This window comes from Schistocerca gregaria, chromosome 9 (assembly GCF_023897955.1).
Source record: "Schistocerca gregaria isolate iqSchGreg1 chromosome 9, iqSchGreg1.2, whole genome shotgun sequence".
Taxonomy (NCBI): domain Eukaryota; kingdom Metazoa; phylum Arthropoda; class Insecta; order Orthoptera; family Acrididae; genus Schistocerca; species Schistocerca gregaria.
In genome coordinates, this window is record NC_064928.1 from 149,031,989 (window position 1) to 149,058,747 (window position 26,759).

Consider the following 26,759-nt stretch of genomic DNA (forward strand, 5'->3'; position numbering starts at 1 on the left):
CATTGAGCCCTGGGTCCGCGAGCGGGTCAGCCATACCAACTAGTTCATTCCATAGGAAATAGCTCTCCCACATACGCATAACGTTACAAGAGGCATCCTGAAGCTTTGAACTGTTCATACCATTGTGGAACGGAGTTGACAGTTGCTGGATCTTTGTTGAATGTCGTTCTTAACTGTCGTTCCACAGTTACGGCAGACAGATCTGACTGTACACCATACGCATTCTCGGCGTCTGGCGCCATCTTGCATAACTCTTCACTGCTGCGCTTTCGTGGCAGAAATCCGAAGCGCATCTACAACAATACAAAACGTTTTGAGTGTATTTATACTGGTGTTGAGTTTTGTGACAGTACAGCTGCCGTAAATTTATGAATTAGCTTCAATCACTTCTTTCTCCACAGAAAACGGTTAACAGCTGTTATGATTCCCTTGTGCAGCAAAAAGAGACAGGGTCTCTTGATGGGAACTGAAGGAAGGATGGCGGTGATGTTGCGGCGTTGCTGGGTTAAAAGTCTTATAACTGCTTACTGCTTCTTTCGTCGTACTGTCAACCACTAAAGTTTCACCTACCTCAGTACGGCGTCCGGTCACCAACCCCATTCTCTGCAACGTAAATACTGTTCTGGCGATGTTAAAAGCAGCGTCGAAGAAAAACATTGTCAATACTTAACGTTAGCACAGTCCGCATTAACTCTGCAGCTAAATGTCATGCAAATGTTTTGCAAAAGCAAAATTTAATTAAAATTAGGATGCTGCCCTACTCTGTTAAATCAGTTTAAGGCTCAAAGTTTTAGAAAAGTTCATTGATCAGAAATAATTTTTGTACTTCTGTTACGAAATAAAGAAAAAGCACTATTGATTTGAAAAGATCAAGAACAAGCTAATTAATTGAAAAGTATTACCATACCAAGAATTTGATGCAGTTTAATTGGAATCAGTATTTTTAGGGATAATACAGGTATCTGGCGTCGAGGCTGTGAAATATGTCGGACTTCCATCTACCACTGATCGTTTTGGCTGACATTTTCTCTGATTCCTCTAGATGGTTCAAATGGCTCTGAGCACTATGGGACTCAATATCTGAGGTCATCAGTCCCCTAGAACTTAGAACTACTTAAACCTAACTAACCAAGGACATCACACACATCCATGCCCGAGGCAGGATTCGAACCTGCGACCGTAGCAGTCACGCGGTTCGGGACTGACGCGCCTAGAACCGCTTGGCCACCACGGCCGGCTGAATCCTCTAGAAAATTGCAAAAAAAAAGTTAACTTGTTTCATGGATTGAGCTCTTTTCTGACAAAAATTATTTAGATAATAAGTAAGTATAAAAAACCGTCAGCTGTAAGTTACTTATAAGCTTATTTTATAGGCCATCGGTTTCGGTGCTGTAATACGCCATCATCGTTATCTCGCCGAAACCGGTAGCCTATAAAATAAACTGATGATGAACTTACAGATGATGGATTTTTTTATATTTATTACTTACTTATCGTTGCTGCCTCATCGTCTAACATAATGTAAGTAGGCTGTTTAGGTTTTTTATTAGTAACGCCGCCGCCACGTAGCGCTCTGTATGAAAATCACTGGCTGCGCCGTGTGCAGTCTGTGGCTGGTTTGCATTTTTGTCTGCCATTGTAGTGTTGTGCAGCGGCAGCTGGATGCTAACAGCGCGTGGCGTTGTGCAGTTGGAGGTGAGCCGCCAGCAGTGGTGGATGCGGGGAGAGAGATGGCGGCGTTTTGAAATTAGTAAGAATGGATGTCATGAACTGCTATATATATTATGACTACTAAGGTAAATACATTGTTTGTTCTCTATTAAAATCTTTCATTTGCTAACTATACCTATCAGTAGTTAGTGCCTTCCGTAGTTTGAATCTTTTATTTAGCTAGCAGAATTGGCGCTCTCTGTATTGCAGTAGTTTGAGTAACGAAGATTTTTGTGAAGTAAGTGATTTGTGAAACGTATAGGTTAATTTAGTTCAGGGCCATTCTCTTGTAGGGATTATTGAAAGTCAGACTGCGTTGCGCCAAAAATATTGTGTGTCAGTTTAAGCACAGTCGTGTATAATTTTTCTAAGGGGACGTTTCAATAACAAGAATGGATGCATCTAAAATTATTCAGTCTGATGTCCAGAGTCTTAACTACAGAAGCGTTCTATTGATGGATACTATCAGCGAATTTCACAAATGCCTTTAAGGCTTTCGAAGTCCCAGCATAAGAGATGTGAGCTTCAGGAGTTCCTCCTTCCACACTGTCAGTTTCTGGTGTCTTCTGTGGGTTGAAATCATTTCATAATATCACATGATCAGTCAGCCCTTCTTCGATATCCGAGCATTTTTAATTTCGATCCATTCGTAAACTTCTCCTGTTGAAAACGCACTCAGTTCATCAGTGGACGCAGAATTTATCACTCATACAATTTCAGAGCGATCGTTTGTGGACTCATCATTTCCATCGATTTCAATCTCAGCCTGTTCGACCAGTTAGGGAATACTTTTCTTCTTGCATAACAATGAAACTGGCGTATCTTGCAAGAATATAATGTCACAGATGAGGTGACGCCTCGAACGGCTCCGAAGTTTCTGGAAGGCTTCAATTATATTGCCAAAGGCGACGATTTAAAAATCTGGACAAATTTCTGAAACGTGACGCACTATCGTATGCCAGATTACTGCGGTCTTACTGCATTATAAATTGATTTGCATGCAAACAGAACCGCCAATGTTTGAAAGTCCCAAAATACTATCACTATCTCTGAAAAATATTGGAAATTGGCGTTCAGCGTCATTCGATATGGTAGAAATGTTATAAGACATTTTATACTTCTGAGCGGGAAGGATAGCACTTGTCTGATGTGTTAGTGGAAGAAATTGGAGTCGTTAGTGAGGACTTGGGGGATCCAGTATTAGTGTTGAAATTTAAGAGTTTTGGAACACGTGAGATGAAAGGAGGCAGATAACACTCCATTATAATTTTTAAAAACACTGGTGGAAATGGCAACCGGACTACTCAAGCTGGTGTGCAGAATCCTTGAGACGCGACATACCATCAGAATTTCGGAGAAAATATCATCCACACAGTTACTAAGACAGTAATGGTAGATAAGAACGAAAACTATCGGACAACTTGACAATGGTAACGAAAACTGAGGATCTGTTAGATGACGATAAGTTTGGCTTTAGGAAAGGTAAATGCACTACGGAGGTGGTTCTCACGATGCGCTTGTCAATGGATGCAAGATTGATGAGCAATGAGGACTCATTCATAAGATTTGTCGACCTAAAAAAAAGCGTTCGAGAATGTAAAATGCTGCAAGATGTTTGAAATTCTGAGGAAAATACGAATAAGCTATGGGGAAAGATGGGTAGTATGCAATATATACAAGAACTAACAGGGAGTAATAGGAGTGGAAAACAGAGAAGTGGTCATATTAATAATCTATATGCCGAAGAAACTACGACGGAACTAAAAGAAAGGTTCACGAGTGGTTCAAAATTCAGGGTGAAATGATATCAATGATAAGATTCGCTGATGGCATTGCTATTCTCAGTGAATGTGAACAAGAATTACATGATTTGCTGGATGGAATGAACGTTCTTACGAGTATAGAATATGAATAGAGAGTAAACCGGTGGAAGACGAGGGTAATGAGATGTAGCAGAAATGAGGTTAGCGAGAAACTTAACATCGAAATTGGAAATCACGAAGTAGGCGAAATTAAAGAATTTTGCTATCTTGGAAGCGTTATTAGACATGACGGGCGAATGAAGGAGGACAAGAAAATCAAAGTGGTACAGGAAAAGAGGGCATTCCCTACCGAAAAGTCTACTAGTATCAATCATCGGACTTAATTTGAGGAAGAAATTGCCGAAAATGTACATTTGGAGCACAGCATTGTATAGTAGCGAAACGTGGACTGCGGGGAAAACGGAACAGAAGAGAATCGAAGGATTTGAGATGTGGTGTTACAGACAAGTATTAGAAATTAGGTGGATTGATAAGGAATCAGGTGGTCCAGCGCAGAATCGGAGAGGACAGGAATATGTGGAGAACATGCACAAGAAGAAGGGGCTGGGTGACAGAACATCTGTTATGACGCCAGGGAATAACTTCCTTGGTACTAGAGGGAGCTGTGAAGGATAAAAACCGTAGAGGACAACAGAGATTGGAATACATCCGACACATAACTGAGGACGTAGGTTGCAAGTATTACTGTGACATTATGAGGTTAGCGCGAGAGAGGAATTCGTGACGGGCCACACCGTATGAATCTGGGAAGAAGACTAATATATAAAAAGAAACCTAGGGCTTGTTTGGTACCATAAGTATCACGTCAGAGGCCGCCATAATAACAAAAGCTGCTTCAGCTGAACGCAGGCAGTTGTGAACTGTTTCTGTAGAGTGTTACATTAGTTACGCCAGTCACCGAGATAGTGATTCTGATGATTCGATTCTGCTAAACAGTACAGTGGCAACAGAGAAGGCGCCATGTTGAAATGTAGCAACATGTTATTCTTTTGCTCGTAATAGCAACAAACAAGCTTTACGGAAAGCTTTATCAACCGTTTAAATGCAGCTGAAACACTATGTGAAGTCAGGGGCTGAGCCGTGTGCGGCTCGCGTTAATGCCGTTCATAGCCTTGGCATCTTGTTATAGGGAAAGTAGCATCTCGTTTTCTTAGTGTGTTCACTGGCGCCACTGTGTTTGCTCGCCTTGTCTGTCCGTGAGTGGCAGCAGCAGCGCTTATCGATAGCGATAGGGATAGCGCGTACTGTGGTACAATCTTCGGAGTGGCCTCTAGTATTTCCAGATCGTCGTGTGTCCAGGGAGTTGAGTTGGGACGGAGGAGCAGTGGGGTCCGGACAGCCAGTACTCGCCCGACCGCTGGCTACACACACGCACTGTCGGACGGAAGGATGTGGTCGAGAGAGTGCACGACCACGTCAACGACCGCATTCAGCGAATTTTAGTTGAATGGACCGTGCTAGTCGAGCAGTCCAACTTTCACCTCTCTCTCTCTCTCTCTGTGTGTGTGTGTGTGTGTGTGTCTGACCGCCGAAGTGCTTTCATCGCAATAAGTTGTCAGACCACGATTTGTACTGGGATCTATTCTGTTCCTGGCTTGAGTGGGGACGACCATTGGTTGGTCGTTCGATCGGTGGTCGCAGCAGACGACGTGCAGTTGGTTTTCCGACCGCTTCTGACTTCTCTGTGTTTGTGCCGACTTATGATTCGTCTGTGTTGTTTCACAGTGACTGATTTTAGTATTGTTTGAGACATTGTGGTATTGTCCTCGCGGATCTACATCTACATGTATACTCCGCAAGCCACCCAACGGTGTGTGGCGGAGGGCACTTTACGTGCCACTGTCATTACCTCTCTATCCTGTTCCAGTCTCGTATGGTTCGCGGGAAGAACGACTGTGTGAAAGCTTCGTGTGCGCGCTCTAATCTCTCTAATTTTACATTCGTGATCTCCTCGGGAGGTATAAGTAGGGGGAAGCAATATATTCGATACCTCATCCAGAAACGCACCCTCTCGAGACCTGGCGAGCAAGCTACACCGCGATGCAGAGCGCCTCTCTTGCAGAGTTTGCCACTTGAGTTTGTTAAACATCTCCGTAACGCAGTGACGGTTACCAAATAACCCTGTCACGAAACGCGCCGCTCTTCTTTGGATCTTCTCTATCTCCTCCGTCAACCCGATCTGGTATGGATCCCACACTGATGAGCAATACTCAAGTATTGGTCGAACGAGTGTTTTGTAAGCCACCTCCTTTGTTGATGGACTACATTTTCTAAGGACTCTCCCAATGATTCTCAACCTGGTACTCGCCTTACCAACAATTAATTTTATATGATCATTCCACTTCAAATCGTTCCGCACGCATACTCCCAGATATTTTACAGAAGTAACTGCTACCAGTGTTTGTTCCGCTATCATATAATCATACAATAAAGGATGCTTCTTTCTATGTATTCGCAGTACATTACATTTATCTATGTTAAGGGTCAGTTGCCACTCCCTACACCAAGTGCATATCCGCTGCAGATCTTCCTGCATTTCGCTACAATTTTCTAATGCTGCAACTTCTCTGTATACTACAGCATCATCCGCGAAATGCCGCATGGAACTTCCGACACTATCTACTAGGCCATTTATATATATTGTGAAAAGCAATGGTCCCATAACACTCCCCTGTGGCACGCCACAGGTTACTTTTACGTCTGTAGACGTCTCTCCATTGATAACAACATGCTGTGTCCTGTTTTCTAAAAACTCTTCAATCCAGCCACACAGCTGGTCTGATATTCCGTAGGCTCTTACTTTGTTTATCAGGCGACAGTGTGGAACTGTATCGAACGCCTTCCGGAAGTCAAGACAAATAGCATCTACATGGAAGCCTGTATCTTGTATGGTTTTTAATGTCCTCTTATTTAAATGCTGCCTGCGTTCGGGTGGCGTTATTTCATCTTCAGACGGAACATCGAGGTGGTCTGCAGCGTAAGGGGAGGCCGGGACTGCTGGCGGCGGGCAGGCACTATCGGACATTAGGCGGATTGGTTAGTCGGTCGGTCGGCGCTAAGCTACCCCTAGTGTGTGTTGCCATCCTGTTACGTGAGTACAACTCTTGGCTGCCTGATTCACCGCTTACACAGCTATCGTCACGTTCCTCAGGTCGATCCAGGGAGCACTGTCTATGGATTACTCGGTCTTATTTGGACAAGTTGTCATAACTGTTTAAAATTTACCCTAATGTTTTAACATGTTATTGTCTTCCCCACTTGTAATTCCAGCCTTCAGCCATTAATTGTTTGTAACCCTGCTTGTGGCCTGCAGCTGACAAATTATTTTCAATTTTCTTTTAATAAGGCCTGCAGCCGTCGCTATACCCTGCTTCAGTTCGTTAAGTTGTTTCAAAAAGGTTTTAGTATTTTAACATGCGACTGCCTTCCTTATTTCTAATTCAGGCCCTCAGCCGTTGAGTATTCTAAACATTGGCGGGAAGGAGCACCAGTCCCCGGCACGAATCCGCCTGGCGGACTTGTGTCGAGGTCCGGTGAGCCGGCCAGTCTGTGGATGGTTTTTAGGCGGTTTTCCATCTGCCTCGGCGAATGCGGGGTGGTTCCCCTTACTCCGCCTCAGCTACACAATGTCGGCGATTGCTGCGCAAACAAGTTCTCCACGTGCGCGTACACCACCATTACTCTACCACGCAAACGTAGCGGTGGGATGTTTCCTGGGGGATGCACTGGGGGCAATACTGGGTTCGGTGTGGGGCAGCGGAGGGGTGAAGTGGACTGCTGTAGTCGTCATGGGGTTGCGGACCACTGTGGCTGTGGTAGGGACGGAGGCTCTCCGTCGTTTCTAGGTCCTCAGTTGACATTACATAACATAAAATAACAATCTGAAAATTGCTTGTGGCCTTCAGCCGCCAATAATTTTGAATGCTTTCGTAATAAGGCCTTCAGCTGCTAGTTGTTTGTCACATGGTTTGTGACTTTCAGCCACCAAATAATTTTCAATCCTGTTTTAGTGAGAGCTTCAGCCATCACTATAGCTTGTTACAAGTTATTAAGATTATTAGAAACGGTTTTAGTATTTTAAAAATGTAATTGTCCACTTTATTTGTGATTCAGGCCTTCACCCGTTGTGTATTTTTTTGAAACTGCTTCTGGCTTTCAGTCGATGAATAACTTTAAACCTTCTTAATGAGGCCTTCAGCCATTGATTGTGTGTAACATTGATTGTGGCCTTCAGCTGAAAATAACTTGCAATTTTTTAATAAGGCTTTCAGCCTCCAGTGTAGTAAAATCTTTAAAAATGATTGTTGAGAGTTTTGTTTATTGAAAATGAAGTGTATGTGTTTTCTATTCAACCAACGGTAACTGATTAGGCACCGTCCACACCTTTCCTGCTTTTCCTCAGTCCCACGTCGCAGGGGCATGCTACCTTGTACAGATTAACGACCGTAAGATAAGTAGAGGGCAATGAAAGTAAAATTAGCCTACAAAATATTTCGTACAATGTGTACCTGAGCCGGGTAATGTACGAGGGGCGTTAAACAAGTACGGTAACAAATTTTTTTCTCGGTTAGTTTCAGTTGAAAAAAATTCGGAAGTTATTGTGGGATACCACATGACCGCAGCATTTTGCTATATGCACCTTATTGTTGACGCAAATAATGCGATAGCTCTAACCTTCTGAAGAAGGGCACTAAGCGCCCGAAACCGGTTAAGAAATTAAATTTCTTTTATGAAACTGATTATTGAGTACTTCGATATACACAACTACAGTTTCTGGGCATAATAGTCGTCGTAGAATGTCCCCGTTTACGGCACGATAATTTCATGACGTTCCAACAGATGGCAGCACTGTTCGTAGCTTACAAAGTGGCGTCTGTAACGGAGGTGAGTTCCAAGCAGGGAGCCGTCATTAAATTTCTTTTGGTGGAAAACCAGAGCCTCAGAGGCTCTTACAGAATGTCTGTGGAGACGTCGCTGTGTACAAAATCACGGTAAGTCGTTGGGCGAGGCGTCTGTCCTCATCACAACGAGGTCACTCGAATCTGTCAATCTCCCACGTGCCAGCCGGCTGCACACCGCTGTGCAGAGCTCGAACGTCAGGACACTCTCTTTCGAGGTGATCGACGGATCACAAACAAACATCTCGCTGCACAACTGGACGTCTCTATACCGTTGACACATTCGTCCACCAACTGGCGTTCTCAAAGACGTGTGTCCGATAGGTTCCTCGTCGCCTAACAGAAGAGCGTAAAGAGGAACGAAGAACCATCTGTGCGGAATTGCTTGCGCGTTACGAGGCTGATCTTGACAATTTTTTTTTGTCAAACATCGTAACCGGTGATGAAACATGGACCCATAATTTCGAACCGGAAATGAAGCAGCAGTGCATGGATTGGTGTCTTTCGTCATGTTCAAAAGGCACAACCTTAGCCTATAAAGTCATGGCGACGGCCTTCTGGGACTGTGAAGTTATTCTGTTTGATGTCCTCCCTCATGGTGCAGCGACCAATTCTGTAGTGTATCATGTTACCCTCAGGAAATTGAAGAGACGACTTGTCCTTCTCGACAGCGCAAGGTCTCACACAAGTCTACGTACCAGAGAGGAGTTTACAAATTCATTCCACAGTCCGGATTTCGCACCTTCCGACTCCCATGTTGTCCAATACAGGATGCACTTCGCAGGAAGCAGTACATGGATGATGGGGAGGTTACTGATGCAGCAAGACATTTGCTCCGACGTCGCCAATTAGAGTGGTACCATGCGGGCTTACAGGCCCTCTCAGTAAGGTGGCGTAAGGTAGTTGCATTGCGTAGATCTGAGGATACTTCCCACTCTATCGTGTTCTAAGGTACATCATATTTTCTGTGAATACTGCTGCGCTGTTTCAATGTAATTTACTGTTCAACAAGGGTCTTATAGGCCACATTCTTCGTCAGTGGACTACATTGCACTGATCTTCGTACATCCATATTTAAATTGGATGATGGTAGGACATCAGCTGGTATAATTTTTTTACTGAAAATGAAACTCCTCCAGCTGATTTAATATTTCATATTTATTTGGCTACTAGTTTCGACGTTGCTTACGTTGCAGTAACTGCCCGCCGTCCATGTGCAGCACGTTTTGGTCTCACCGTGCACTTCTAGTGCTCAGCCACACACAAATGATATCATCAAAGTGTACGGTCCTGAAGATAACGCTGTTGCGACGTCGAAACTAGTAGCCAAATGAATATGAAATCTTAAATACAGTTGGAGGAGTTTCCTTTTTCAACAAAAAAAATACACTACACTACGACGCTACCGTTTATGTCATTTACTGAGAAAGATAAAGGACTTGTAACACTCCCATGGTGTACGCCTGTAGGTGCTTCTACACATCAAGAATTCACTGCGGTAATATGATATCATTAAAAATTACAAAACTTCCCGCATTTTTGAAAATAAAAGAGTATTTGTTAGGAAGAAATTGTTTATGCTGGTATGTACTGCCCGCTCTAAAATGATATCGTATTTAATTATTTTAATTTAGGAAAGTACAGTAGAGAAAAACTGAGAACGCTGTGTCATATATTGGCCATAAATCCTTAAATATGATACGGATCGTCCAAAATATGATACACATGTAATACTGTTATGAACACTGAAGATAGAAGGTTGAGGTCTCAGAAATAGAGAACATGAAAAGATACACATATGTGTAACTGTCATCTTTCTCTGGGGAATATTTCTACGATATTTAAGACATTTTCTGTTTTTAATACTATGAAGTAAACCAACGACACGTAGGAACTGTTGCAATTATTCTTCATATACTAACATTAATACAATAATAAGAGTTACACAAAAAGAGAACCATTGTCTTATTTTTTCATGAATATCAACAGGACTGTTAAACTCGAAGCATATTCTTCAGTTGATATTTCATTGCTCAGTAGGAACCAGAGGAATAGGCAATCTCCCTGTCACATTAGTTTTATTAAATGTTTTTTGCAAAAACAGACATAATGTCTTATGGGATAACAGCAATCAGTGATTTTATAATGTTACTTAAAAACCGTCTTGATTGCAAATTTTTTATTCATATGACCGGTTGCGGCTCATTCAGAACCATCTTCAGATCTGTAAAAATAATGATACTAATTTACTATTTCACGGAAGCAAATCTTTTTCATCCTATCTAATCAACTGTTGCGTGTGGAGATCCAGGCCGAGGGATGAGAGATGGTGCGCGGTGGAGAAGCCGGAAGACGCGTGCAGTGCCTGGCGTCGTTGACGGGGCCCTCCTGTGCGGCCCTCTTGCCCGCGGCGATGGACATCAGAGGACTGAGCGGACCGCGGCACAACACCGAAATGGCGGGAAATACGGAAGCAGACCGTAGAGGAAAACAAGTTCACACCATCACCATAGATATATAAATCGCCCTATGTTTTTAGAAGGTATAAAAATGATAATTTTACTGTTTTTTATTAATGCTAACAAGTACAGATTTCAACCTTGATATCTACATATTTTAATTAAGTATTTTAATTAATAAAAAAAGATCTACTGAACATAGTATGTGCAAATGGAATGTAACAAATGTACCAGACGCCACCTGTCGGTAATAGTGTTATAATTAATATAAATGACGTGCACTCTGCCAACCAATTTAATGTGACGTAGCATGTGAAAATTGCTGGATTTGGGTTACTCCTGTAACTGAAATATCAGGTACGCTCTGGTACATTTGATGTTGATTAAATAGGATGAAAATGATTTGCTTCCGCGAAATAGTAAATTAGTATAATTATTTTTACAGATCTGAAGATGGTTCTGAATGAGCCGAAACCGGTCATATGAATAAAAAATTTGCAATCAAGACGGTTTTTAAGTAACATTATAAAATCACTGATTGCTGTTATCCCATAGGACATTATGACTGTTTTTGCAAAGTTTGTGCCACGTCAGGCTTCGGGATACATTACGAAATTATTACGTATTAGGACAAAGATAATGAAAGAAAACTTGAAAATAAAATTTAACAAAACATGCTTAGACGCAGGGATTACTCCTAATTACACAAAAGTAAAAATCAGGAATATGTTAAACATAGCACAAATAGTAAAACGTAAAAGTGAAGTATTATGGGTTAAAACTCAAATTCGAGAAGCATATAAAATGAAAGACAAGTTAAACAGAGAAGCTTTTAATCTTCACTTGATTATAGGTGACATTTTATCTCCATTACAGTTCACATACGTAAGCAGAGAGATTGAAAATAGAATTGAAAGGGAGCGAGAATTAACTCTAAACAGACATCGGAAGAAACTTTTTAACCTAGGTGTAGATTTTAATATTGATAACGAAACGGCGTATAAAAAGTTGCATACTTTTTGTGAAAGAGTCGTTAACTTAACTGAGATAGAATTAACAAAGGACGAGCAGAACCTCTCAAATAAAGGACTGCAATATAACCTAAATCCCGCAATTAACTCAAATACAATAAAAAAGACTGTCGCAGAAGTGAAAATTGCATGTGATATCGCAAAAATGAATAGATACGAACAGCCCAACACGGCAGTTAAAGTAAAGAAGTCGATTATAGATGAAATGCAGTCTGCTCACAAGAACAGAAACGAACTACTAACTCTTAAGGGCTTGAATAAGAAGTCAGAATCACATAAGGCTATCGTCACAAAGGCAGATAAGGGCGGCACTATGGTTATAATACGTGATACAGACTATATAGAGAAAACTGAAAAGTTCTTTATGGAAAACGGAATAGTAAAAGTCAAGAAAGATCCAAACAAGAAATTTCAAACAGAAATAAGGAAACAAATAGATAACAGTGTGTTTCTATTCACAGAGGAGGAAAAGTTTAAACTGAAAGTAATGAATCCTCGAATCCCCGAATTGCGGTCACAAATAAAGCTCCATAAAGTTGAAAAATCGATTCGCCCAATCGTTAATAACACCAGCAGCCCAAGTTATAAATTAAATAAAGAGCTAAATAACAGATTGAAGGCGGCATATACATATCGTCGGACTTTCAACATTAGCAACAGTTATGAATTTGCCGAGCAAATTAAAGACGTACTTGTACCTCAGAATACGTCAGTAGCTTCATTGGATATCACCAATCTGTACACAAACATTCCCGTAAAAGAAACGATTGAGATCAATAAGGACAATCTCCTCACTCGTGGTAAATTGGCACTGGGGGAAGTGATTGAACTAGTGGAAATGTTGGAACAAGTCTTGTCGTTCAATTACTTTACTTTCAATGGTAAAATTTATCAACAGAAAGACGGGCTGGCAATGGGGAACAGTTAAGCTGGGACGCTGGCTGACATATTTGTAAATCAGTTGGAAAACAAATTCTTTGATGAAAATCCTAATATCGCCGAGAAAATTGTACATTACAGGAGATATGTTGACGACTCCATTTTATTATACAAAGGAGATAAAAATGATATTGACAATTTAAGCACAAAAAAAGAGCTCTCAAGACCCGAAAATTAGATTCACCATGGAATTTGAAGAAAACAACCGTATAGATTACTTAGATTTAACACTAATAAAGAAAGATGGCAAGCATGAATTTAGCATATTCAGAAAACCTACGTGTACAGATCTCGTTATCAATGAGAGCTCTTGTCACCCACCGCAGTACAAATGGGCATATTTTACATCGATGGTATACAGGCTACTAAGATTGCCACTAAGCCAACAGGAAGTAGAAAAGGAGTTAAGTGTTTTAAAACAAGTGGCCGTAGCGAACGGATGTATGTGTAAGCAGGTGATAAATATTTATAGGAAGATAAAGAAGAGGCAAATGGAACAAATAAAAGGAAGTCAAGTAGCAGTTAAGAGGAACAACAAGAAAAAATATGTAGCTCTCACTTACAATGGAAGAATTACAGATAAAATTGAAAGATGCTTTCGTAAATCCGACGTTAAAATAGGGTTCCGAACAAATAACACGTTAAAATTGAAGCTCCGGCATAGAATATGTAATAGTAGGAATAAATTTCAGGATTCAGGTGTATATAAGATCAAATGTAATGACTGCTGTAAACAATATATAGGGCAGACTGGTAGGATCTTTGAAACCAGATTCAGGGAGCACACTTACTCTCAAAACAAAAAAGGTTTTGGGGCGCATATGGCTGCGACAAAGCACTCAGTCACGAACATTGAACACAATTTAGACATCCTGCATAGAGCCCATAAGGGACGGTTTCTTAACATTTTGGAAGAAATTGAAATATACACCCACAAAAATAAAGATCCGGATTTAATCCTCAACGAGCAAAGCGAATTCAATCATAACGCCTATTTTAGCATTTATGACGACCTACTAAGATGACAACTGTTGCGTGTGGAGATCCAGACCGAGGGATGAGAGATGGTGCGCGGTGGAGAAGCCGTAAGACGCGTGCAGTGCCTGGCGTCGTTGACGGGGCCCTCCTGTGCGGCCCTCTTGCCCGCGGCGATGGACATCAGACGACTGAGCGGACCGCGGCACAACACCGAAATGGCGGGAAATACGGAAGCAGACCGTAGAGGAAACAAGTTCATACCATCACCATAGATATATAAATCGCCCTATGTTTTTTAGAACGTATAAAAATGATAATTTTATTGTTTTTTATTAATGCTGACGAATACAGATTTTAACCTTGACATCTACATATTTTAATTAAGTATTTTAATTAATAAAAAAAGATCTACTGAACATAGTATGTGCAAATGGAATGTAACAAATGTACCAGACGCCACCTGTCGGTAATAGTGTTATAATTAATATAAATGATGTGCACTCTGCCAACCAATTTTATGTGACGTAGCATGTGAAAATTGCTGGATTTGGGTTACTCCTGTAACTGAAATATCAGATACGCTCTGATACATTTGATGTTGATTAGATAGGATGAAAAAGATTTGCTTCCGTGAAATAGTAAATTAGTATCATTATTTTTACAGATCTGAAGATGGTTCTGAATGAGCCGAAACCGGTCATATGAATAAAAAATTTGCAATCAAGACGGTTTTTAAGTAACATTTATTAAATGTCCCTCTCATTTAATTTAAAAACTATTTTGTCCTTGCCCACAGAGTCTAAAGCCACAACTTAGGTCATTTTCCAGTACATTCTGGATTGTACGGACATGTCTGCAGCTGTATAAATTTCTCTTTCCTCGATATTTGGTTACAGTTATAGCTTTCTGTCTTTCCTGCTTTTGGCCTTTTTTGTTTGAGAGCTTTTCTTTTTCAGCAATAAGTTTCCTGCTAGAGGTGTGATCTATGCTGGAGTACGGGAAGTGCGGCAACCCGCAATACAGTGGTGTGTGGCTGGTGGCTCGGCCACAGGGAGCCGTCTATCATCGGGGAACTGATGATGATGTTTGGTTTGTGGGGCGCTCAACTGCGCGGTCATGAGCGCTCTTACAGAGTCCCAATTTTTTACACAGTCCAATTTTCTCCACAGTCCAATCAAGCCACTGTCACGAATGATGGTGATGAAATGATGAGGACAACACGAACACCCAGTTCCCTGGCAGAGAAAATCCCCAACCTGGCCGAGAATCGAACTAGGGACCACGTGATCCAGAGGCAGCAACGCTATCCACTAGACCACGAGCTGTGGGCCTTCGGGGAACTGGACATACACTCTAAGACAAAAGATAGTTTGCAAATTGGTCACAAAATGAAATCAACGAAAAATGCAAAAGTTTTAACTTTAGCGGTCGATGGATGAATGTGTGGCGTTGCAGCATAATTTTACCCCCCAGCTGGCAACCATAGTAAAGAATATTAAAAAGCAATAAAAATAGAATAATTGTGCCTCACAGACAAGCGCACGGACAGGCACATATAGCACTGGAGAGAGGACGTTTAGTTGCGCTCAAAGAAACTGATTGGAGTAATCAGTGTATCGCTCGATACCTGAATGGGAGCGATGCCACTATTCAACGATACTGGCAGGAATGGGTGAACCACGGCTGAATGCAGCATCGAGAAGGAAGCGGTGAGCCTAGAGAGACGACCGAGCTATCGACAGGACGTAAGGACCGAGCCATCGTCAAAGAGGCACTCACAGCCCAACATTCATCATTATAATCGATGCGACGTTGAACTGGAGCTTCAGTGACCATTAATAGGAAGCTCATAGAAAGGAGGCTGAGCACACAGCGCCGATTTCACCACCTACCATTGACCTCTATTCACTAACATCGATTGCAGTTATGTCGGAAACATTCGGCCTGGAACTGGAGTGGAATTGTCTTCAGCCATGAGTCCCACTTCTATGCCTCGCTGACCAGCGAAGACGTGGCTGGAGACGCCTCAGACAGTGATGGGATACCAACTTGACTGTCGCTTGCTGTACATCCCGACGACCCAGAGTGATGGTCTTAGGTGTCATTTTATTCCATAGCAGGACCACTTTCGTTGTTTCATTGACCTTCCGAGCAAGTCATCCTGGGCTTCCATTTCAGCAAGGTAATACCTGCCCCCAGCTGACGAGAGTTCTTATTGCTTATTTTCATGCTTACTACACCTTACCTTGGCCGGAAAAGTCGCCAGATCTCTCCCAATTAAGAACGTTAGGAGCGTTATGGGCAGTGATTTCCAATCAGCTCGGTGTTTTGAGAGTCTTTCACACCATTTAGATATAATTTGGCACGATATTCCTCGAGAGGACATCCAACAACTCTACCTATCTATTACGTAAATTTTTTAAAACTAAATATCTTTTAAGGTCTAGACCGCAATTTTCCTATTGCAGTTGACGTACGATAGCTACTTTAGGTTGCCTTCTACAACTACCTTTAGATGGTTTAACATGTAAAAAGTTCCTAAATCTTGAACATGGCTGCCATTCGGCAATGTATAAATTTGAAAAGGTTGAAGAAATCAGCCATCCAGTTGCAAACGGAAGGTTTATTTTGCCCTTGACCACGCTATCGATATTTATAAAAATATCTTCTTCGAAAGGAGTGGCGTTAAATTACATTCGGATTTAACTAATGTAATTTACCGCCATGTCGTGCAACAAGGTCCACTTCTTCTGAAGAATATATTTTTATAAACATCGAAACCCAGGTCAAGGACTAAAGAACATTTGGTTTTCAATTGGTTAGCTGATTTTTTCAATCTCCTTAAAAAGTTTCTAATGTAAAAATCAATTAAAACTAAAAACTAAACTAAAACACCGTCCGAGCAGGCCATGAAGACCCAACGGCCCACAGGCGTCACTGGATGCGGATATAGAGGGGCATGTGGCCAACACACAGCTCTCACGTCCGTATATCAGTTTCCGAGACCGGAGCCGCTGCTTCTCAATCAAGTAGCTCCTCAGTTTGTCTCACAAGAAATGAGTGCACCTCGCTTTCCAGCAGCGTTCGACAGCCCCACAGAGCCTAAACTTCGGTGATCTGATGGGAACCGGTACCACTGGTCGTTTTCTGTCATTTTATCTTAACACTGTTAATATTTGCAGCCAGTAGCTGCGTCAGTTATGTTTATCATGTAGATGTCCGCCTGCTTAGTTGGGTGGTAACGTCCTTGCCTCCCATGCAAGCGGGCCCGGGTTCGATTCCCGGCCGATTTGGCGATTTTCTCCGCTCGAGGACTGAGTGTTGTGTTGTCATCATCATTTCATCCTCATCACCGACGCGCAAGTCGCCCAATGTGACTTCGAATGCAATAAGAAAACCCCACGTTTTGTAACTGGATGTTTTATTTATTTCTAACCAAACATATTTCTCATTTCAGTCTAGGCATCATCTATTGTCTTCTTTTTCCTGTATCCGTGCGTTCTTCGGTAGGCACTAGATATACACAGTAGCCAAGTTTCCTTCTGTAGCTACTAGATACACACAATACCAAGTGTACACACTGGATGCGGATTTGGAGGGGCATGTGGTCAGCAAACCGCTCTCCCGGCTGTATGTCAGTTTACGAGACTGGAGCCGCTACTTGTCAGTCAAGTAACTCTTCAGTTTGCTTCACAAGGGCTGAGTACACCCCGCTTGCCAACAGCGCTCGGAAGACCGGATGGTCACCCATCCAAGTGCTAGCCCAGCCCAACAGCGCTTAACTTCGGTGACCTGACGGGAACCGGTGTTACCACTGCGGCAAGGCCGTCCGCTAATTAAGACTAACTACTGTAAATAACAGTAGGAACATTTGTGATAGGTATAATTTTCTTGAATGTAGATGAAGATGAAATAGGAGGTATGATACTGCGTGAAGAGTTTGATAGATCACTGAAAGACCTAAGTCGAAGCAAGGCATCAGGAGTAGAGAACATTCCATTAGAACTACTGACAGCCTTGGGAGACACAAACCTAACAAAACTCTACTATCTAGTGAGCAAGAGACAGGCGAGACAGGCGAAATACACTCAGACTTCAAGAATAATATAATAATTCCAATCCCAAAGCAAGTTAGTGTTTACAGATGTGAAAATTACCGAACTATCAGTTTTATAAGCCACGGCTGCAAAATACTAACACGAATTGCTTACAAACGGATGGAAAAACTGGTAGAAGCCGACCTCGGGCAAGATCAGTTTGGATTCCATAGAAATGTCGGAACACGTGAGGAAAGACTGATCCTACGACTTATCTTAGAAAATAGATTAAGGAAAGGCAAACCTACGTTTCTAGCATTTGTAGAGAAAGCTTTTGACAAATGCTGACTGGAATACTGTTTCAAATTCTGAAGATGGCAGGGGTAAAATACAGGGAGTGAAAGGCCATTTACAATGTTACGGAAACCAGATGGTACTTACAAGAGTCGAGGGGTATGAAAGGGAAGCAGTGGTTGGGAAGCTGTATATTGAGCAAGCAGTAAGGGAAACAAAAGAAAAATTCGGAGTAGGAATTAAAATCCATGGAGAAGAAATAAAAACTTTGAGGTTAGCCAGTGACATTGTAATTCCGTCAGAGACAGCAAAGGACCTGGAAGAGCAGCTGAACGGAATGGACAGTGTCTTGATATAAGATGAACATCAACAAAAGCAAAACAAAGATAATGGGATGCAGTCGATATAGCTCGGGTGATGCTTAGGGAATTAGATTAGGGAATGAGACACTAAAAGTCGTAAAGGAGTTTTGCTATTTAGGGAGCTAAATAACTGATGATGGTCGAAATAGAGAGGATATAAAATCTAGACTGGCAATGGCAAGGAAAGCGTTGCTGAAGAAGAGAAATTTGTTAACATCGGGTATAGATTTGTCAGGAAGTCGTTTCTGGAAGTATTTGTATGGAGTGTAGCCATGTGTGGAAGTGAAATATGGACATAAATAGTTTCAACAAGAAGAGAATAGAAGCTATCGAAATGTGGTGCTACAGAAGAATGCTGAAAATTAGATGGGTAGATCAGATAACTAATGAGGAGGTGATGAATAGAATTGGAAAGAAGAGAAATTTGTGGCACAACTTGATTAGAAGACAGGATCGGTTGGTAGGGCATATTCTGAGGCATCAAGGGATCACCAATTTAGTATATGAGGGCAGCTCAGAGGTGAAAAATCGTAGAGGGAGACAAAGATATGAATACACTAAACAGATTCAGAAGGATGTAGTTTGCAGTAGGTGATGGGAGGTGAAGAAACTTGCACAGGATAGAGTAGCATGGAGAGCTACATCAAACCAGTGTCTGGACTGAAGATCACTACAAAAACAATATAATTTTCTTATGAATTGACTGGTTGTACAATTTTTTGGAGCGTTTTGACTGTATCACTTGTAGGACACCTTACCCTAACAAGAAGAACGACAAAGCTGTAATGCTTAGATTTACTATCCTGTCCGCCACCTAGTGCGTCTGGCACAGACAGCCGGGAAATCCTGTTGACACAGCGGCACGCCACGAGTCCGCGGCTGGCAGAGGCCACGGCAGCTGATTGACGCCCCCACAGCTGAGCCCCTATGCGCCGGGTTGGCTGTGACTGGACATAAATCTCCCCGCTGGCGCACCGCCTGAATAGCGGCTAACCCGCAGTGGCAGCAGCTCTGTGTGAACGGACGTCTAGCGCAACGCACAGCAGGCAGACGTGCGAATATTTCAGCTCCCAGGCCGTGTCTGCCTGCCCATGCCTGTTGGCGCGACGCACGAAAACGTGTTTCCTGATGAGTAGATCAATACCATCGCTGCAGAACTTTGCCACACTGGACCGTTTAAGGAGTATTATTGTGAGTCACATCCATGAGGTATTAATTTTTACATATTACGAACCAGTCTTTCACCTGTGGATTCACTCACTTACTCGTTTGACACATACACAGGGTGTCCCAAAAAGAATGACCCGATTTTAGCTTGTAATAATATTGAGACAAATGTCACTAGGTAACTGAAACAGCGCTAGATGTAATCGGCATGGTCTAGAGTTTCAGAAAAAAATCCGCTAGATGTCGCTACGAGCGCTCACTATGAGCGTGCAGCCAGTCTCCCGCAATATGGACCCTACTTTTTTGAGGAAGAAACCGTAAGAGAACAAGCATATCTTGCAATGCTACAGAACTGGTTATTCCCACAACTTGGCTCTGACAATTTCATCTATCAGCAAGATAAAGCACTACCGCACTGGCACAAGAAGGTGAGCAGTTTCCCCAATGCCAGCATGCCTCGAAGTTGGATAGGGAGTACAGTGAGACCAGGCTTTACACTCTTGGCCTCCTAGATCCCCTGACTTAACACCATGTGATTTCTTCCTGTGGGGATATGTTAAACAATGTGTTTACGTTCCTCCCTTACCACGTGACATTGATGAACTAAACATCAGAATATCAGGTGCCGTAGCTTCAGTGACAGAAGACACCTCACGCCCAGTTTGGAGTGAATTCGGCTATCTGCTAGATCTCGTCCATGCTGCCAATGGAGGAGATATTGAACATTTTTATAAACTTCTGTCTTGTCTGAGTAATTTAGTATGCAATTTGTTGGTGTTAAACCCTTGTTCCTAATAAATAATTTTATTTGAAATCGGGTCATTCTTTTTGGGAAACCCCATCTTAAACTTATCTCCTCCCCTTCTCTCTGTCCACCTAGTCCTCCCACCTCTGTCCATCTCTGTTTCTCTGCTCCTCACCTACTTCCACCCTATCATCCACACTCACATTCTGTCCATTGCTGCCTCTATTCTTGTTTGCCTTCCTCTACTCATGTTCATCTTTACATCTAGCTCCTGTCCGCCCCAGTAGCTGAGTGGTGAGCACGACAGAATGTCAATCCTAAGGGCCCAGGTTCGATTCCCTGCTGGGTCGGAGATTTTCTCCCCTCAGGGACTGCGTGTTGTATTGTCCTAATCATCATCATTTCATCCCCATCGACGTGTAAGTCGTCAAAGTGGCGTCAGATCGAAATACTTGCACCCGGCGAATGGTCTACCCCACGGGAGGCCCTGTTCACATGACATTTACATATCTAGCCCCTGCAAAACATGTACATAAAGCAGGCTGATAATAATCCAAAAGGCCTCTTGCACTGAGCAGCCTAGATGTCAGAGGTTTGAAACGATATTTTTATTTTGCCCAGCGAAACAGGTCAGTGCGACAGGCCATTACCGCTCCAAGATAATCCTGCCACGCAGGCAATGGTAGGGGCTGAGAAACCAAGTTGTTGCTCTTAGCTCCACTCCTATCTAAGATGTCAATCCATGGGCTTAGGAGGAGCTCCTGGACATACACACATACATAACATACATACATACATACATGCATGCTGTTTTGCTGAAATCCCTTTCTGTGCTTGTGTGTTCTTAGCCTGAATGTGAAGCACTGTAGCAATTTTCATATGGTTATACTAATAGAGAGATTGACTTGGAAGGTTTGAGGATACAATTTACTGTTGTGCTAGTCCTGCTATCTGAACAGGGATGGGGTGGGTCGCCAGTGATCCCTTGATGCCTCAGAATATGCCCTACCAACTGATCCTTTCTTCTAATCAAGTTGTGCCACAAATTTCTCTTCTTTCCAATTCTATTCATCACCTCCTCATTAGTTATGTGATCTACCCATCTAATACACTAAGCAGATTCAGAAGGATGTAGGTTGCAGTAGGTACTGGGAGATGAAGAAGCTTGCACAGGATAGAGTAGCATGGAGAGCTGCATCAAACCAGTCTCAGGACTGAAGACCACAACAACAACAACATATTCTCTTCTTGTCGAAACTATTTATCGCCCATATTTCATTTCCATACATGGCTACACTCCACACAAATACTTTCAGAAACGACTTCCTGACGCTTAAATCTGATAAAATTCTCTCGAGATTCCAGGCTCGTCATATGTTTAAACACACTCCAGTTTTTAGCTTTTACAAAGTCATGACTGTAGCATGGTTACTGCTGCCATCCTCATGTACCCTGTGATGTCATTGGTTCCCAGTCCAGCTTCATATAAGATAATGCTTTAACCTGCTGGTGACAGTGTCCCAAGACGTGTTTAATTTAGCGACCATAGTCTCTAATGTAGGTGTTATCAGAAATCATTATCTGGATCGCTTCTTTTATAATGAAGCCATTAGTCAATTTACTAACAGATGTTTCACCAAACGCAATTCGATGGGTGTTTTCCAGAGAATATTGTGTTGCTGTTGGTTTTGCAGGATATCAGAGGCTCAAAAGTCACTCGTGTTTATATGACAGTGTTTGATGAAACGTCTTTCATTAAACGTATTACAGTACGCGATGTGTGTTCATTACAGAGGCAGCATATTTTGCGATTTTACATTGGGCTGTATCTGTGTGTGTGTGTGTGTGTGTGTGTGTGTGTGTGTGTGTGTGTGTGTGTTTGAAAGAAAAAAGAGTTTTGCACTGGACTGCCGTGGCCTGTTGTAGGTACACAGAGTGATTGGTACGTCTCATTGTGTCATCTGCGTCTAAGCTGTGTGTGACTGAGTGCAGTCTGAATGCCTTACACCATCTCTTTTTGTGTATCAGCGAGCAGCATGAAGGGGCAGCAGACGGCGTCCGCCCCAAAACGCCCTGAAGATAAGTGATCACGATTATCAGGCTTCTCTGTGCTTGCGTCTTGAGCACCCACATCCTGGAGCCCGAAGCACTGGAGCGGCACCTCTGTTTTTGGCTCCAAAACATTGATCCAGTTTCCAATACCAAGCACAGGTTCCGGAGGAACCGACCAATCGAAAATAACTTGGTTTCAGTCGAGTACCAACTCTGTAAAGGTGTAACGTACTTTGTGTATGCAGAGAAGGGAAGTCTGCTGTCTTTTTCTCAATTTTTCGAAAATTTTGTTGCAGTACTCTTCCATCATGGCGTTTGGAAGGCTGGAAGTTGGGCAGGACGAAGAAATTTTTCTGGGAATCGGAATTTCGAGTGGCGGAGACTTTGATCGTAAGAGACAGGTGTAAGAAGGCTGTTTAGGTTTTTTTTATTGGTAACGCCGCCGTCACGTAGCGCTATGAAGATCACTGGCTGTGCCGTGTGCAGTCTGTGGCTGGTTTGCATTGTTGTCTGCCATTGTAGTGTTGGGCAGCGGCAGCTGGATGCTAACAGCGCGTAGCGTTGCGCAGTTGGAGGTGAGCCGCCACTATATATATATATATATATATATATATATAATGACTATTAAGGTAAATACATTGTTTGTTCTCTATTAAAATCTTTCATTTGCTAACTGTGCCTATCAGTAGTTAGTGACTTCCGTAGTTTGAATCTTTTAGTTAGCTGGCAGTAGTGGCGCTCGCTGTATTGCAGTAGTCCGAGTAACGAAGATTTTTGGTGAGGTAAGTGATTTGTGAAAGGTATAGGTTAATGTTAGTCAGGCCCATTCTTTTGTAGGGATTATTGAAAGTCAGATTGCGTTGCGCTAAAAATATTGTGTGTCAGTTTAAGCACTTTCGTGTATAATTGATCAAAGAGGACGTTTCACATAGACCAGCGAATTGTATAATTTGTCTAAGGGGGCGTTTCAGAGGAACTGCCGGCTCTTTTGCAGCACTGCTGATTTCGAGCTGGGGTGAGTTTTCAGAGTCCACGGTAGCGCGTTCCATAGTCCAGTTCTTTTCTAATTTATTTTGGACGTGCAACCCAAATTGCTGACTTACATCAATTTGAATTTACGTTCTTCAATCATGTTGATAGGTGGTACTTACTGGAATTAAGGAATAGGTGGATCGTAGGATCCACCAGTATAACTTTCTTTTCACACAACCTGTTTATTCAAGAATATATAAATTGTGTTTTACAGATAATTGAAGCATTTATTCATAAAAGTTTCTTTAACAAAATGAACAAATTTGCAAAATTCTTTTGACCTTAAACTTCAAGTTGAATAAGGTTTTAATCTTCGCAAAAGAAATCTGAAGTGCTGTATAACAAAACAGCAGACAATACGACAATGATTGCAAGACTGCCGGACCTACAGCCCACCCGTTATCGGGTGAAACAGCGGTGTTTACTACCGCACTGGACACAGTCTGTCTTATTAAATGCCCTTCTGCAATACATGAAAACTATATAAGCACTACTGATGACAAGAGTGATTCGGTTACTCACAACAGATGACTTACCTTTTAATTTGAAAGCTGTATGTAGAAAGATTCGGGGTTAAGATCCACACCTGTGCCTAAAGGTTAAACAGATAAGCAAACAATATGACAATGATAAGGCTTACTTCAAAGCAACCAGCCTCTTGAGTTCAATCAGCAACCAAGGTGCGACTGGATCCCAACCCGTCCCATCTGACAGTTTTATTTTTAGTAAGGGTCTCGTGATAGTTGCCTGTTAATATTTTCAAAATGAAACTGATTGCCAGTTATCAAGACCGTTCTGAAGAAACGTCTTAAAACATCACTTGTGGACACTTATTACAAGAGAACTCACTCGACGGAACCACACTATCCAGCTAAAATACACCAATAATGACCCGGTCTTTCAAACAAGGAAGCGAACAGCTTAGTACAACAGGTTGTTCAGATTATAACTAATGACTGAGAAATGCAATTACAATCGAAGAATTGAACCGGTTAACAGCTAAAGCTATCCACAAGGTCCCTCTTTTGTTTACTGAGAACCTGTGTTTTAGTATAGTTGTTCCGGCTGTATTTACGACCAAATGCTGATTAATTAGGACATTAAGGGTCGGGTACAAACCAGAAAATAATAAAGGGGGGGCAGGTAGACAATGAAACAAATCGCCCCGAGGATTACAGAATGTTACTCCCCTTTATCAGCAAGCATTTCCATGGATTCACGGTGCGTCGCAGCGATTACCGACGACGGCCAGGTAGAAGGGGGCAACCAGACCACCAACGGTCCCCTAACGAATGTTGCCAACCAACCGACGGGATATCGGCCTGTTGCTTGTAGTCGAGCTGACCCCAGTGAAGTACTCCGCTATCTTCTCTCTGCGCAGGCCCTCCTGGTTTCGGCAGCTCGGACCTCGTGACCACCTCTTCTCGTGACGCTACCGCCAATCCCCAAACTTCGTGCCTCTCTCTCGGGCCAGCGAACCCCGTGTATATATCAACAAGTAAAGACCTTCTAAGGACACAACCCACAGATACCAACTCTTCCTCATAGATATTCGCAATGGAGCAGCAAGAGGGATAGTCGATACTACACCTGAGACAGTGGCGCCAGAAAGGTCTACTAACTCAATGACGCCACGGCTCACATGTGTCAGAGATAAGGATATGCTGGTGTTATAGCTTCCCTAAACTTTAAGATAATTCTTATTCATTGTTCTGTTTCTGTTGCACATTATGAATTCGATTATTTGTTTCGACCAAATGGTTCAAACGGCTCTAAGCTCTATGGGACTTAACATCTGAGGTCATCAGTCCCCTAGACTTACACTACTTAAACCTGACTAACTTAAGGACATCACACACATCCATACCTGAGGCAGCACTCGAACCTGCGATTTGTTTCGATCACTCTGGATCATCTTAAGATCTAAGTAGTTGCGTCAGCATCCTGTCTTTTCTACTCAGAACCACACATCAGAGTACTGTTCATACAGTCCATGCACTCTCTTTTCCATGTGCTTCCTCCGAAAGTGTTTATCCCAACAAACTTGTTAATCTAATTTGCAGCCGAATTGACTTTATTTCACTGTTTACGTTTGTTGTGTTCATTTTTTGAGCATCTAAGATTCTGATCAATTGTACTGTACCCCTGTTCCACTTAAGGAAACAAATTAAAAATTCTGAACCATCTTGTTCAACTTTAGAACAATAAAATTTTTTGTTGAAGGCAGATCTGGTTTCCAACATAAGATCCTTGACTTGTCGTATAGCTTTCATCATTACGTAGGATAAAGATATCACGTACTATCAAGCTGTGTTTTGTCGGTGTCATCCTTTTCGTACAGAGGCCAAATTAGATCTTAGGACACTGATGCTTCACTTGCTGCAGTAAAGCAGCATTCACATACACACACACACACACACACACACACACACACACACACACACACACACACACACAGCACACGTAGTCAGAGATTTTCAGATGACCACTTTGAAACAAATGTTAGAAAGAAACGATCGGAACAGAAATTTCAGACAACACACACACCACGGTCCGGTGCATCGTACATGAAGTTCAGGGATTACGGAATACCATTTAATTCTGTTGTTGTAGCTCTCAAACAAACCTTACCATAAGCTTTAGCTATTGGCAGTAAATATTTCAATTTGTCTTAATAAAATTTAAAAAATAACTTTACACCAAAAAAAGTTTAAAAAAAGTTATATTTGGAGGCGAATATCGAATAGTCGCTAAGAATGGAATACCGCTGTACAGGTGCAGATAATCAAGTAAATTTGGGAAAAAAATATAATTTTATATGCTCAAAATACATTTCTGAGACTGCTTCTGCTTTCAACGCTTAAAATAGTCAGTTATCAATAAAGGAAAGATAATTTGATTCGTTAACAAATCCGCTACGTTTATTAACTTCAAAATAAAAGTTTGAAAACCATTATTTGTTTTTATGTGGTTTGTCCTAAATTTATCTGTTTCCATAAAGCAAAAATCTCATCTTCGTTCTCAGCACCTGCAGAGTCAAGATTCCATATGGACGGACATGCCATGTTGGATGTGTGTGTGTGTGTGTGTGTGTGAATGCTGCTTTACTGCAGCAAGTGAAGCATCATTGTCCCAAGATCTAATTTGGCCCCTGTATCCGTCGCCAAACATCTAGCAGTACATAACGAACTACTACTCTTTTCGAGATGAAATTTTAACGCTGCAGGGAAGC

At 42.1% G+C, this 26,759-nt stretch overlaps 1 pseudogene; it reads right to left on the reverse strand.

Annotated features, from left to right (window-relative positions):
• Window positions 1-17,553: 17,553 nt before the first annotated feature.
• Window positions 17,554-17,671, reverse strand: LOC126292504 (5S ribosomal RNA; annotated as a pseudogene).
• Between the last annotated feature and the right edge of the window lie 9,088 nt (window positions 17,672-26,759).